Raw genomic sequence first — 16,715 nt, 5'->3', positions numbered from 1 at the left:
CAGTTCTGTGTTCTAATAAGCGCTATCATTAAAATAATTGAATGTGAATCTAAAAGCGATCGCTTGATATTCGCTAAATCATTAAACGTGTGATTTAATTAAGTTAATTGTTTGTTTCTTATTCAGAGGTTGCAAATGTAACGTACGTGTATTTCCACCAATTCGTAAGTAGGATCAGTTTATTCTATCTCGTGAGATTTTTTTTTAAAGCCAAAAAACACTTATCAGCTACTGAAGCATCTGTATCTTCTAATGGGTGCGGGAGTTCCGACTCACATCCACCCACCTCCCCAGGAGTCGGAACTCCCGCACCCATTAGAAGATACAGATGCTTCAGTAGCTGATAAGTGTTTTTTGGCTTTAAAAAAAATCTCACGAGATAGAATAAACTGATCCTAAGATACAGATGCTTCAGTAGCTGATAAGTGTTTTTTGGCTTTAAAAAAAAAATCTCGCGAGATAGAATAAACTGATCCTACTTTATGTTAGTAATAACGGAGACGAAATAAACAGCACATCTACAATTTGTATCCCGTGTTCCACTTAGGGTTTACTGAAACGGAGGATACATCGTTCAGGTGAAGAACAAGACAGTAATGCTAGTGAAAACGAAGAAATCAACTTACGACAAACTCGTACTCCGGACTGTACTTAAGTAACACACTTCGAATGAGCTTTTAATTTGTATGGGGTTTCATTTGCCGTTTAGTGAAGCAGGGGATACATAGTTCAAGTGAACAACAGGACAGCAATGCTAGTTGAAACTAAGAAATCGACTACGCTGAACTTGTATCCCGTACTGCACTTAAGGGAAATACAGAAGCGTCCGATCTTACCCGTCGGCTTTGACCCATGACGTCACAAATACCGCGGAAACGACTATAAACAATTCCAATATGGCGGATATAAAAACATCGCATACGTATTGTAAACACTGAAATACACAAGTTTCACAAAAAGCCTAATGACTGTAACGGGACAAGCGTGGGAAATTAGGGGTTTTTGGGTGCGGAGAAACTAAATATACAGAAATGTAGCCACCGACCGCCATTCAAAACCACGCAAAACAACGAAATAAATCAACATCACAAAACTGACCAAATACCAAAAAACACATTCCTATCCATAATCGGACACTTCCCTTAACCTATATAGCTCAACAGAACCTACCGATCACATCCCCCAATAGAAAACTAAGAAACGAAAGCTTCCCTTACACCTACATACATCGGCACTTATGCAGTTTAGCAGGTACGGAAAAATTTTTTCATTTTTTTTCAAAATTTGATCATCATGTGTCGTTATGCGGTGGGGGGAGTCTGCAGTGCCCCCCCATCCCCCCACAGGCTTCATTAGTGTCAAATCAATATTTTCGAATCATAGGCGGCCGCTGCCGCGGCCGCATTCCAAAAAAAATCTCCCAACCTAACTTCAAGTGGGCTACGCTACAGATCAATATGTTCATCAAATTGCTTCATATTACGTATACATGTTCATTAGTGTCAAATCAATATTTTCGAATCATAGGCGGCCGCTGCCGCGGCCGCATTCCAAAAAAAAAACTCCCAACCTAACCTCGTATTCAGGGCTACGCTACAGATCAATGTGTAGGTCCCTTACGTCACGGGTCAAAGCCGACGCGTGAGATCGGATGTTTCCAACCTATACCCAATACACAAAACATACATAAATAACCAAAAAAAAAAAAACGGAACTTACCTCAAAAAAGTTCCAGCTCCACAAACTAGATTGGCCACCACAATCACACACAAATGCACACACGCACGCACGCACACACACACACACACACACACATACAAAAACACACACACACACACCAACGAAAAAATACTGAACTAAAATAAAAACCCAACCCACCCAAACGTCAACCCCCTCCCCCACAACTCCAAAATACAACACACAAACACTATACAACAAAATAAACCACCCACCCACCTACCCAGCCCACCCTAACTAACCACTTTCGGTCTATACATTTTACCCACAGCCCTTAAAAAAACCCGAAGAATGCAATAGCCCTCTGGGACACTCTTCCGCCAACAGTACTCATCTAAATGAGACTGAAGGTTGGAAGAGCGCCTCTTCCCCCTCCCAAGAACTGACTTAACCGCTCCCCACATCCCCTCAATTGTGTTAGTGCAAGCCCCAGTATCATAATTCTTAAACTCTAGACTGTGGTTCACTACTAAATGATTAAATCCCCTCTCACCCAACCCCCTATATGAAGAAAACGCATCTGAAACTACTGTGGACCCCGGCTCTACATACTCCTCAATTAACCCCACTAATTCAGGCTTCGACCTCCCCTCCACAACCCTAAAAACACATTCAGTACCCCCACCCCCCTGAACAACAGCCCCCCACACCCAAAGACCAGCCACAGACTTCCCCCTCCCATACTTCCTTTTACCAAACTGCGACTCATCCACCTCCACAACCACCCCATGCCCACCCAACTTACCCCTGTACTTAATAAATTCGGAACACACCTCACGACAAAAGGAATACCAGTCTAAAACAGTCCTCTCACTCACACCAGTCTCAAACGCGCAAAAACTCTGCCCGCAACTATAACAAAAATAATACGTAATAAGCACAATCTCACGCATGGCCAATCTAGACTTCTCGAACCAGGTACCACGCCTTACAGAACGCCATACGCCATCTTTCCGGCAACACCACATGTATCCGTCCCTGGTCCGAGAGTCCGGAACTTTAACCAATTTCATAGGTTCACGGCACACACCGCACTTCACGACCTCGGCAATTAAGCCAAATAGCTGAAGAAATTTAATCAGCTCTAAAGCTGTCTTCCCCATCATCGCCCTCAACCGAACACTGTTAAGGCGGTCTTTCATATCCATTCCTGAACAAAAAACCACAACCAAATACACTCAATAACAAACTCACCCGACGTACAGCAATGAGCATTAAATTAACCATTAACTCACTAATAGAAATTCCGCTTCAAATCCAACACCTGAGCAACAGAAAACTGACCCCACCACACGAAACAAACGAAACAAACGAAAACCATGAACACACCACCAGAGAGCACGACAAACAAAAACAAGACATCTACAAACACGCCACAATCGCAAATCAAACTCCGCGCCGTAATGACGTCACACACCACAACACGCTTACGTCACGGGTCAAAGCCGACGGGTAAGATCGGACGCTTCTGTTGACCCCACTTAAGCAATACAGTTCGAAAGACTTTCGAGATACAACTGACATACATGTAACGTGATATATTCTTTGCTAGTAATTTCATTCATTTCTTTCCATTGTATTTTGCGGAGAAATACTAAGACACAAACACGCGATATCGTTAACGTGAAAATACTACTGGCCCTTACATATGTGAAATAAAGTTTATCTCTCTCGCATTCCTTTGTTTCTCAACATTCTCCTCAGCTCTGTCATCTTTGTAATACATGCTCTCTGGCGACTTGTGACGTCATTGTTCAAAGCCCACGGGTTGTATCCCCTGCTAAACTAGACCCGACGATTTCATCATGCGCTATACTGTAATACAGTTTATGGTCCTCTGTGCTCCTCCACTCGCATAAATTATGATAATAATTCTAATTAGACATCAATTCTGTACACTCCTGTCCTTATTTATTTCAGTTATCTTCAACTCCTTTAGATGTAATTAGTGCGTAAATAATAATCGCGTCAAATGTATTATTTTAACGCATACTATATTCGTTTGTTTACGAGTATGATCCGTTCCCTTCACAGAATGCCGATATGCAGCATCTTTGCCTTACGTATGACGTCATTGGTCAAAGCCTACGGCTGGAATCGGACATTATGTTCGGCTGAATTTTCATCGGGACTGACCGTTTTTCCAGTCATTAAATCCCTCATTAAGTTTTGCAAACAATAAACATGGGGCACAAAACACACTACCCTTGCTCTGAGACCATACTAAAAATAGTCTTTGTTGTATCTCATAATCCGGGTCTAGTGCAGCAGGGGATACAACCCGTCGGCTTTGAACAATGACGTCATTCCTTAGTCATAGATCGTAGTCTTCACTTCGAGGCATAGATAATAAAGCAGTTCTGTGTTCCAATAAGCACTATCATTAAAATAATTGAATGTAAATCTAAAAGCGATCGCTTGATATTGGGTGCATCATTTTACTGATTGATTTAATGAAGTAGGATCAGTTTATTCTATCTCGTGAGATTTAAAAAAAAAAGCCAAAAAACTCTTATTACATACTGAAGGGAGCTAGAACACTAAGAAGAATCGCTTCTCGGCTTTTGACAAGATATTGCTTAATAAAGTAGGATCAGTTTATTCTATCTCGTGAGATTTTTTTTAAAAAAAGCCAAAAAACACTTATTAGGTACTGAAGGGAGCTGCTTAATAAAGTAGGATCAGTTTATTCTATCTCGTGAGATTTTTTTTTTAAGTCAAAAAACATTTATTACGTACTGAAGGGAGCTAGAACATTAAGAACAATCGCTTCTCGGCTTTTGACAAGATATCGCTTAATAAAGTAGGATCAGTTTATTCTATCTCGTGAGTTTCTTTTTTTTTTTTTAAAGTCAAAAAACACTTATGCTTTTGACAAGATCAATGTTTATCTCTCTCGCATTCCTTTGTTTCTCAACATTCTCCTCAGCTCTTTCATCTCTGTAATACATGCTCTCTGGCGACTTGTGACGTCATTGTTCAAAGCCGACGGGTTGTATCCCCTGCTGCACTAGTCCCCATAATCCTCATCGTTATGAAAACCAAACTTTTAATTACTTCGGAATGTAAGTATATTGCCTGCAAGAACTACTGAAATCACAATCCATATTCTCTGTCACATGGTCTTGCTTAGCAATACAATCGCCAAGGAGTCCATTTATTATCCAGTTCTCCGCATCGGCGTCAGAACCTTAACCACTATCGCCGTTCGCTTTATATGCGTCATTTGGGTCAACCGAAATGATTGCTTTTGCGCCATTATTATTGTTTTAATATCAGAAACGCCTGAATCCAATAAACCGCACCCTGTACTATTTCCGATACCGCTCACCAGTAAATCACCACATTTTTACATTCTGATGTTTCTACACTCGAGCTCGGGCTAGAACTAGCTGGCTGTGTTTGATTTTTTTTTTAAATAGCACACCGACTTTTGCACTCTTTTTCAGTTTCCTCTTTTTTTTTATTGCCTTTTCTTTCGTGAGTTGCCGGTACCGAGAACCATTTACTTTTCTCTGACTGTTACTGACTTTAATTAATACTAAAATATATATCACAAAATACTAAACAACTGCACTGTTTCAAATTAAACTTAACTGCCAGCCAAGCGACCCGCTGTTAGAATAGCGGGTGGTCTTTCTTTTCTTTGCATATTGAATTTTAAGTTTGAATAGGTATTGTTGATTAGTGATATTGGCTACCCCTATGACACTGTCAAGGACGTCTCCCATCAAAAAGCTTAATTGCGAGCAACGATATTTGCATTCGTAACGTATTTCATATAAGAAGGCACGAAACTGAATAAAGTGAATAACGGTCACATTTTCATGACGTAACGTCATTACTAAAACTAAAGCTGTCCTTGTTCCACTGCCTGACCAGACCGTTCATGAAATTTGAGCTGATTGTTGCCAATGTTATTCCTATCCACTTCATTGTCAGTAAAGTACGTATTCTCTTTTCAAGAATTGTAAATAAAATGTTTAAAAAAATAGTAATAACTTATAAGCCACGTCTTAAAGTCCGCTGCCACTTAAAATCGGCAGTCCTAGGCAACTGCCTAGTCTGCCAGGTCCAAATACGCCACTGACTGATATGTGTAAATACGCCTCTGATTGGGTGTGACATAACATTTCGGTTGTCCCCGTGTTATAACTTGCCTGTTATGACAGAATGCCGTTTTAAGGCAAAGGCGTAATCAAGATTTCTCATTCTGGGTGCTATTTGTTGTAATTAAATGTCAGTTAATGATACATTGTCTGTAAAAGTCTTAAGAAAATTTTGTGCGAATAGTTTTAAAGCGTTTAGCTCTACGCTGTCGTCCTGTGATCAGAAACGTGTCATTGTACAATCGAAGAAAGTACGGTAGTAGCTAGGTACATACCATTTTATTTTTCATCTTCACTTTCCTAACACATCTGGGAGTTTCTTATTTGTGTAACAGAAGTATGTTACGCAGTATTGGATATTATTTTTATGTAAGAGTGTGCTATCTGAGTAAAGAGTTCTGTTTGCGACTTCACTCTGATTAAAAAAACAAAAGATGAAAATTGCTGCGAGTGAAACAACCAGCAGTGACATTTATATTTGTTCTTGTCACAAACATTTGATCGTTTTTTCCGAATATGTCGCGATTTCGGAGGGCGTCCTTAGGAATTCCAGGGTACAGCTTTAAATGTTGAGAGTAAAACGAGAAGCAATTGTATATGTATTCTTGTCTCTCATAAATATTTGGCTGTTTATTTTCGAATATGTCGTGATTTCCAATGCTGTGGTTTGGTAAGAACCTAAAAGAAAAACTTAAATTGCTGCGAATAAAACGAGCAGTAGTCATATTTACAGTCTTGCTTTTCACCATACTTAGCTGCGATCGATCCCTTGCCAACGCATCGTAAATTTGTCGGTCAAGGCAAAGATAGCACCACATTGCCGTAACGTGAAGGCTTTCCGATTTTAGCCGAATGACAGACGCACTTCCAATTTTTAGTCAATCGTTCACACTTCATAGAGAACACTGAAATCAACCGCACGAAACATGGAAGTACGGCAGAGGCCTCTATCTAGGATTTTACCGAGAAATGTGAAGTGGGTGTAGTGATACGTGGAAGCAAATGTTCCTCAAGGGACGCCCTAGACTGTACATGACTACTAAATCCAGTTCCATCGCAGCATAAATATGAAGGACCACGCCGAACTGTCTCTGAAAGAGCTTCAAAATCAAAAGGAGCATAACGCAAACAGGAGACAAGTATTTTTTTTTTTCGGCCCAGATCCTCATCAATAAAAATGACCACGTACAATACACTTAGGATCCCCACCAGGGCGGACTGAAGACATCGAAACAATTCAGAGCCATGCTGCTAAATTTGTTAACAGTAAAATCGATCAACACGAGATTATTAAGGAAATATTTTATGAATTAAAATTGGATTTCTGAAATGAGAAGACGTTCTTTTGGAAACGTTATTGAGGAAGTTTAGAGAACTGGCATTTGCGACAAACTGTAGAAATATCCTACTGTCAACAAACTGCATTTCGCATAAACAACGCGAGGACAAGGAAAGACAAATAAGGGCTCTTACGAAAGCATGTAGACGCGAAGTCAGCGTAATTGCATTAATCTCACAATCCTCACAGTACTTACCGCGTTTTCTCCCGATGTTGTAAGATCCATATTGCAGTAGAACTGTATAAATGATCTCAACTAGGAATAATTTATCAGAAACTGTTGCCGCGAATTAAAATTTTGCCTACGATGGCGTTGTTAACCGAACTGTGACACCCAAAGAAGTTCCACTTCCCCTGTAGCAACAATAACAGCCAGAGGAAATAAATTGTATCTCTGTTTCTGTCTTTTGACTTTCGCAGTACTTTCAGCAGTTCTGGATATAAACTTGAATCCACGCCGTGAAGTACACGGCAGTTTGTACAATCATAATTATGGTTTTCACATTTTTATGTTAATTTCCATTCTTGCACTCCTAGTTTCTACTTCATATAGACTTTCGCCTAAGATATATTTTCATATCGTAGGAACGTATGTTCATACCAACAAGAACTGCTAAAAATAGTGAATTTAAAATAATAATAATAATTAGTTTTACGGTTGCTAAAAGACGAAAATGTATTAGAAATGGTGACTAGCAGCCAGGAAGAAAGATTAGTGATGCCAGTAGGCAGAAAAAGTACTCAGTCCTGTTTGAAATGTAGTGTTTATACAACTTACTCTCTACACAAAGAGTTTAGAATTCCAAGTTTCTGTCGGAATTCAGTCTGATCGAAAATACACTACTGGCCATTAAAATTGCTACACCACGAATACGACGTGCTACAGACGCGAAATTTAACCAACAGGAAGAAGATGCTGTGATATGCAAATGATTAGCTTTTCAGAGCATTCGCACAAGGTTGGCGCCGGTGGTGACACCTACAACGTGCTAACATGAGGAAAGTTTCCAACCGATTTCTCATACAAAAACAGCAGTTGACCGGCGTTGCCTGGTGAAACGTTGTTGTGATGCCTCGTGTAAGGAGGAGATGCGTACCATCAGATTTCCGACTTTGGTAAAGGTCAGATTGTAGCCTATCGCAATTGCGGTTTATCGTATCGCGACATTGCTGCTCGCGTTGGTCGAGATCCAATGACTGTTAGCAGCATATAGAATCGGTGGGTTCAGGAGGGTCATACGGAACGCCGTGCTGGATCCCAACGGCCTCGTATCACTAGCAGTCGAGATGACAGGCATCTTATCCGCATGGCTGTAACGGATCGTGCAGCCACGTCTCGATACCTGAGTCAACAGTTGGGGACGTTTGCAAGACAACAACCATCAACACGAACAGTTCGACGACGTTTGCAACAGCATGGACTATCAGCTCGGAGACCATGGCTGTGGTTACCCTTGACGCTGCATCACAGACAGGAGCGTCTGCGATGGTGTACTCGACGACGAACCTCGGTGCACGAATGGCAAAACGTCATTTTTTCGGATGAATCCAGGTTCTGTTTACAGCATCATGATGGTCGCTTCCGTGTTTGGCGAACGCACATTGGAAGCGTGTATTCGTCATCGCCGTACTGGCGTATCATCCGGCGTGACGGTATGGGGTGCCATTGGTTACACGTCTCGGTCACCTCTTGTTCGCATTGACGGCAATTTCAACAGTAGACGTTACATTTCAGATGTGTTACGACCCGTGGCTCTACCCTTCATTCGATCCCTGCGAAACCCTACATTTCAGCTGGATAATGCTCGACCGCATGTTGCAGGTTCTGTACAGGCCTTTCTGGATACAGGAAATGTTCGACTGCTGCCCTGGCCAGCACATTCTCCAGATCTCTCACCAATTGGAATCGTCTGGTCAATGGTGGCCGAGCAACTGGCTCATCACAATACGCCAGTCACTACTCTTGATGAACTGTGGTATCCTGTTGAACGTGCATGGGCAACTGTACCTGTACACGCCATCAAAGCTCTGTTTGACTCAATGCCCAGGCGTATGAAGGCCGTTAATACGGCCAGAGGTGGTTGTTCTGGGTACTGATTTCTCAGGATCTATGCACCAAATTGCGTGAAAATGTAATCACATGTCAGTTCTAGAATAATATATTTGTCCAATGAATACCCGTTTCTCATCTGCATTTCTTCTTGGTGTAACAATTTTAATGGCCAGTAATGTATTTGTAATTAAAGATGAGTAAACTCCAATGGTGGAACCATTATTACCTTACGTTCTGATTTGTTACATATGTACGCAAATATTACGTGCTGTTTCTAAATCATTCGGTGAGTATTGGGTTCCCTAGTTCTGTATCGGTGAAAGCCCCAACACTTGGGGCCACGAATGTTTTGTGTTCAGTCGCTGATAACTTCAACAAAACCAATATTGTTTTGTTGTTTTTGTTTTGTTAGCACTGTATTAGCCATTGCGCTGTGAATGTTAGTGTAATGTGTCACTGGATAAAGAAGACGGAGTCTTGTTCCGTTCCCTCTCTTCCGAAGCTGTATCTGATTTTAAGCTAGTAGAAACATACAGATTTTGGTTGTCTGGCTTCTGCAGGGCTATGGTTGTTATAGAAAATTAACGATATACATATTATCTGTGTGGTAGCATATAACACTTCTGACAACTTCATCCAAAATTCTTGAAAAAATAATGTATTCAAAAGTAGCTTCGCATATTTGTAAAAATGAAGTACTAACAAAATGCCACTTTGGTCTTCAGAAAGGCTTTCCAACAAAATGTGCTATACATGCTATGTCAAATATTAAACGCTCTGAACATCCTAGATTATCCACTATCACTTGTTGTGGTCTCTCAAATGCTTTTGACTGTGAAAATCGTGAAATTCTTCCAGATAAGCATAAGTATTGTGGTATGGGTGGGGGCAGTGCACAAATGGTTTGATCCATATTTAACTGGAAGACTGCAGGAAGTCCTCTAACTGGGGAGGTATCAAGATCACTGTCCCACAGGGTTCACTCTTGGGTCACTTATTGTTCTTAATATATATTAATGATTGCCATTCTGTATTGATGAAGCTGAAGAAATTGTAAATGATGTCTTTCACAAAATTATTGAGTAGTTCTCTGCAAATGGACTCTCATTAAATTTTGAGAAAGCACATTGTATACAGTTCTGTACCGTAAATAGCGTACCACCATAGACAAATATAGACTCTGAACAGAAATCTGTTGCCAAGACAGAATATTCAAAATTTCTGGGTGTTTGCATTTATGAGAAATTGAAATGGAAGAAATACAGTAGTGATCTGCTGAAGCATTTGAGTTCATCAATTTATGCTATTAGGGTTATTGCAAATTAGCTTACTATGCCTATTTTCATCCACTGCTTTAATATGGCATCAAAATTTGGGGAAATTCATCATTATGAGAAAAAGTACACATTGCACAAAAGTGTGTAATCAGAATAATAACTGGAGCCCACTCAAGATCAGCTTGTAGACGTTTATTTAAGGGACTAGGGAGATTTACAGTACTTTCACAATAAATATGTTAACTTATGAAATTTGTTATTAATAACCCATCCCAATTCAAAAATAGTAGCATACTGCATAGCTACAAAACTAGAAAAAATATGATCTTCAATATTCTGAGTTAAATCCGAACAGAAAGGGAAGAATTATTCTGCCCCAAGTCTTTGGTCATTTACCAAATAGTATTAACCAATTAGCATTTAAAAATAAATTAGAAGAATTTCTGAATGACAACTCCTTCCACTCTATAGATGAATTTTTAAATATGAAGCAGTAATTATTACTTGGTATAAAGAAACCTTACGTTAAACTGACATGTTTACATCATTATGAAATGTATTCATGATCTGTGGAATATGTCAAATGACGCCTCGCTTGGTTAAGGAGCATAAACGTTAGACGATCGAACCGTGGAAAAACGTTGTGTGGAGTGACGAATCACGGTACTCAATGTGCCGATCCGATTGCAGAATGTGGGTATCGCGAATACCCGGTGAACATCATCTGCCAGCGTGTGTAGTTCCAACAGTAAAATTCGGAAGCGGTGGTATTATGGTGTGGTCATTTTTTTTTTTTTTGCGTGGCACTATGGCAGCGCAGGCTTACATTGGCGTTTTAAGCACCTTCTTGCTTCCCACTGTTGAAGAACAATTCGGGGATGGCGATTGCATCTTTCAACACGATCGAGCATCTGTTCATAATGCACAGCCTTTGGCGGAGCGGTTACACGACAATAACATCCCTGTAATGGGCTGCCCTGCATCGAGTCCTGACCTGAATCTTATAGGACACCTTTGGGATGTTATGGACGTCGACTTCGTGCCAGGCCTCGCCGACCGACATCGTTACCTTTCCTCAGTGCAGCACTCCGTGAAGAATGGGCTGCCATTCCCAAAGAAACCTTCCAGCGCCTGACTGAACGTATGCCTGAGAGTGGAAGCTGTCATAGAGGCTAACGGTGGGCCCACACCGTATTGAATTCGAGCATTACCGATGGAGGGCGCGAAGTACTTGTAATTCATTTTCAGCTAGGTGTCCGAATAATTTTGATCACGTAGTGTAATATGGTGCTCACGATAAGACAGCGCGTTTTCATTGTCGAATGTTATTTGAACAACAATTCGTGGAAAACGCGTGGGGAACGTTTATGCAGGAGTTTAAGATTGGAAGTGTTTTGGCAATACGTTCAGCAAAGTCTACAATGCAAAACTTAGAAACAAGACGAAGTGAAATTGGGCTCTATAGCGAATAAAAGTCGTAACTATCTGAAAAGAATTAGAATATCAGAAAACATGGCTCTAGTGAAAGAAAACCTGGAACAAAGACCAACAAAGAGTCAGCCTCGTTTATCTGTGCAAGTGGGAATTAAGAGATCGTAATGTTGAAACATTGTCAAAAAAGGTCTGCCATCTGTATCCTTAGAAATTTACTGTTGTGCGTGAGTTAAGGCGTCCCATTAAATTTCCACGCGTAGAGTTCTCCTGGTAGTTTCTGAATGAGGTGTAATCAGGACTTCTGGATCCTCATTTTCTTGTTTCTTCAGATGAGGCCTGGTGCTGCCTGTCAGAGTGAGTGAACTAATAGAACATGCGCCATTACACATCACAAAATTCCCATCAGTGCTCTGAAGAGCCGCTGCATTATCTCAAGGCTGGTGCTTGGTGTGCAATATCTGATATCTGTATCGCAACACGATTTTTTCACGAAATTGTTAAAGCTTGCCGGTATGTATAGAAACTGTTTATCCACGTGTGAATCAACTAACAGAAGATGAATTTTCAGCAAGATGCAGCAACTGATCACACCAAGTTGACAACCTTGTCACTACTGCATGAGGGCGCTCAGTGAGCAGAGGACAACCAGCAGAGGCGGTGGAATCTCCTGCCAACCTAGATCGTCTGATCTCTCTCCCTGTGATTTTTCCTTAGGGCAAATTGAAGGGTCCGTGTTACCCAGTGGCTGTCACACACTGGAAGAGCTACAGCAGAAAACTGAAAACACAACTGCTGCTATACTTCAGACCACATGTTGTTACGAGTGTAGGTAGACTGGATGGGTTCTGGGACAGAGTAGGTCACCGATGACGCCATTGATGATATCGTCAATGAGTCATCTGATTTCTTCACTCTCCCCAATCCACACCTCCGACAGACTGATGGGAAATTTAAAAATAGCTGGGGTTTTTCCATATTCCTATGACATCACTGTGGAAGTGTGGCTGTTGTCATAAGTGTAAACTGACAGCAAATTAAAAAATGTAAGATGGCATATTGTTGTGCTGAAATTCAAGGTGGCTGACCTGAAATACTGGGAGAGGCTCTACTATGTCAGACTCCAAGACGGTGATCCGAGACAGCTGACCTGATACACTGGTACAGTCTCTGTGACATCAGATTTCCTGGGATTTCCCCCTGGGATAAGCGATGTTTGTCTTACCCTACCGGCCCAAGCCTATGGTTCTGGAACAAGGTGCAAAAGCATCTCCTTCTCCCCCTGTGCCAGTTATAGAACAGCATGTGTTTGTTTTCTCCTCCTGCAGGTCCAGGCCTATCTGTTAGACAAAGAATATCAGTCTGCTGATTTATTTAACTTGTTTTCCTAAGCTACTGTTCACTCAGAGGAGTATGGTTACTTATAGAATTCCTGCATACTGCTTCTCCTAAGTCCAGTTCCTCAAAGTTGGAACTTTCCAGTTCATACCTTTAACATCAACTGGAAGGGAAAGAGCCGTGCAGACACGTTGCTATCTCTGCAGCCCCCATGCCACCTCCGCCACCGCATTTAGTTAAGGTACGTAACGTCCCAGAGAGCCCTATCTGATGCTAGGGACGATTTACACAGAAGGTAGTTCAGCATGCTAATTACAGCAGTGGCGTACACAGAAACTGCTCGAATACGCGGAAATTAGCCTGTCTGTACGCTATACATTGCCGGGTCATTCACCGAGCGAGGTGGCGCAGTGTTTAGACACTGGACCCGCATTCGGGAGGACGACGGTTCAATCCCGCGTCTGGCTATCCTGATTTAGGTTTTCCGTGATTTCCCTAAATCGTTCCAGGCAAATACTGGGATAGTTCCTTTGAAAGGGCACGGCCGACTTCCTTCCCCGTCCTACCCTAATCCAATGAAATACATGACCTCGCAGTTTGGTCTCTTCCCCCAAACAACTCAAACCCCAACCCGGGTCATTGACTTTCATGTCGGTTTCCAGATTTCAGGCATATCTGCAATGCTACCAGCAGCGATCGAAATTCCATCGATAAAGTCTTCCACTGTTTCCACAATGGTTTCATACAGTAGCTATTTCATATGCCCCCAGAGGAAAACATCCTGACACATGAGGTCAGGTGACCTGGGTAAACGCGATACAGGGTCACCTTGGCCTATCCTTCTATTCTCGAAGATGGTTCCCAGATGATTCCTCAAATCGATACCGGAATAGGCTGGCGCCCCTTCATACTGGAAGTACATGCTTTCTGTTTTAACATTAAGAGATACATCCAACCAGTCTAGCCAACTATCTCTCCACAGAGGAGTTTTGAATGTCAACACACATTCCCACTCAGCGATACTGAAACAACAGATTAAGGCAGTACCACTGAAAAAATTTTCCCCAACGTTACAAGTACATGATGCACTACGAAAAACTTATACAAATGGGATAGTAAATCGGTAGATGTGATGTACATGTTGGGTCAGGAACTAACGGTTAGTACTGCTGAGTAACTACTTTACCAAACAGTAGTCCATATGAGTGAAGTAGTTGCATCTTTACCTGTAGTTACTCATATTTCAGGTACTTGGGCTGTGCACAGCTCTGCTTAAAAAGAAAAACTCGATATAGTCACAGCACCAAGCCGCACACGACAGCTTTTATGCCCCACAGTTAATTCGCTGCATATCATAACCTGTAGTTGTGATCCTGTAGTAAAATAGGCTATCCATTGGCTAGAATTTAGAGTAAATAAATCACACAGAAATACGAAATAAAAGTTAAATGAATAATTTAATAACAAGGGTTCTATTCAAACGTCTGTAATTGATGTAACGACAGAGAATTGTGCTGAATTATCTTTATTTAGTAAAGGACACCTCAAATAAACAGGAAGTGGTCCTACAATATTCAGTTAACATTCAGACAGAAAACACGAGTACCCTTATCAAATGCAGTAAAGTCAAGTTTGAGAACATCACGAGAATGGTAGCTACATCCCCAGACTAAATAATCATCAAAAATATGCAAAAACTAATTCTGTTTCACAATTACAATACACTAAATGTTCACCAGATCAAAACAGTTCGGAGTTCAACACAATAGTTCACAACTTAACACATATGATACAAAGATAAATAACTCGTTCTCTGTCTCTCCTCAGTTCCGTAATACAAGTAGAAAAAGTTGGAGTCCTACTATGGAGGACATTCAGACCTATCAAAATATAAAGTTCCTTCAGAAGTTAAAGTGTGGTAGCGGCCATTCATCTCCCAGAACCAAACACCTCTATGATTGAATATCCCTCGTTACTACAGGCAGGGCTACCTCCTTCGAGCACTCGACACAAAGTGTCCAGAATCGCCGTTCTCTTGAGCTCTTCACTTGAAGAGTCCCAGTCTCCACTTGACTCTAATAGTGTTCCGCTGCTGTCCGCTTTTCCATTGGCTGAAGGCCGTCCCCACCAAAAATACGTCATTCTTACGTTCTACAAACATGATTTGACTCATCAAACTAAACTCACGCTAAACTAATATATTACAACAATATTTAAGGAAAAGAAATATTATAAAGATCGGTCACACTCAGACCGTTCACAACTACGAATAAAGGATTGCTCTTAAGCTCAAATGGTTCAAATGGCTCTGAGCACTATGGGACTTAACATCTGAGGTCATCAGTCCCCTAGAACTTAGAACTACTTAAACCTAACTAACCTAAGGACATCACACAACACTCAGTCATCACGAGGCAGAGAAAATCCCTGATCCCGCCGCCATATTACATGGAATTAAACTTGTCATGCTTGGAAATTGACCTCAATAATAAGTGTTTCTCAGAACAACGAATCTGCCACAACTTCACAGCAAATGAACACAACATGAATACCTTATGTTTTGTTTTTCTTGTGTATTTATTTAATGAACAAAAAAAGGCTCTGAGCACTATGGGACTTAACTTCTGAGGTCATCAGTCCCCTAGAGCTTAGACCTACTTAAACCTAACTAACCTAAGGACATCACACACATCCATGCCCGAGGCAGGATTCGAACCTGCGACCGTAGCGGTCGCGCGCTTCCAGACTGAAGCACCTAGAACCACTCGGCCACACTGGCCGGCCGATTGCTCGTAAGTAATTAAGCTAGTATGCGCTCACGTTAAACGACAATGAATTGTCTTTAAACATTACTTAAACGATTATTCATGTCTTCTTGACAGAAGCGTAAGGTTCAATTTTCAGTTATGGTGTCTGCTAATGCATACGATTTGCCTTATTCAAAGTATCACACTTTTTACAATAGCACTTTCAATCCACATTTAAATAAAGCTACTGGCAAAATGGAAAACTGTTCATTAAAGCCGGCCGGGGTGGCCGAGCGGATGTAGGCGCTTCAGTCCGGAACCGCGCGACTGCTACAGTCACAGGTTCGAATCCTGCCTCGGGCATGGATGTGTGTGATGTCCTTAGGTTAGTTAGGTTTAAGTAGTTCTAAGCTCTAGGGGACTGATGACCTCAGAAGTTAAGTCCCATAGTGCTCAGAGCCTTTTTTTGTTCATTAAATAAATACACAAGAAAAACAAAACATAAGGTATTCATGTTGTGTTCATTTGCTGTGAAGTTGTGGCAGATTCGTTGTTCTGAGAAACACTTGTGTAATGAAACAGATATCAAAGACGTCATAAATCAATGAATAAAATAGATACTGATCCACAGATTACAGGGATTATAGCTGTAGTGCAATTCTATTGTCTGAGATACCTTATGTT

Source organism: Schistocerca cancellata, chromosome 6 (genome assembly GCF_023864275.1).
Source record: "Schistocerca cancellata isolate TAMUIC-IGC-003103 chromosome 6, iqSchCanc2.1, whole genome shotgun sequence".
Classification (NCBI taxonomy): Eukaryota; Metazoa; Arthropoda; class Insecta; order Orthoptera; family Acrididae; genus Schistocerca; species Schistocerca cancellata.
This window is presented reverse-complemented; position numbering follows the sequence as displayed.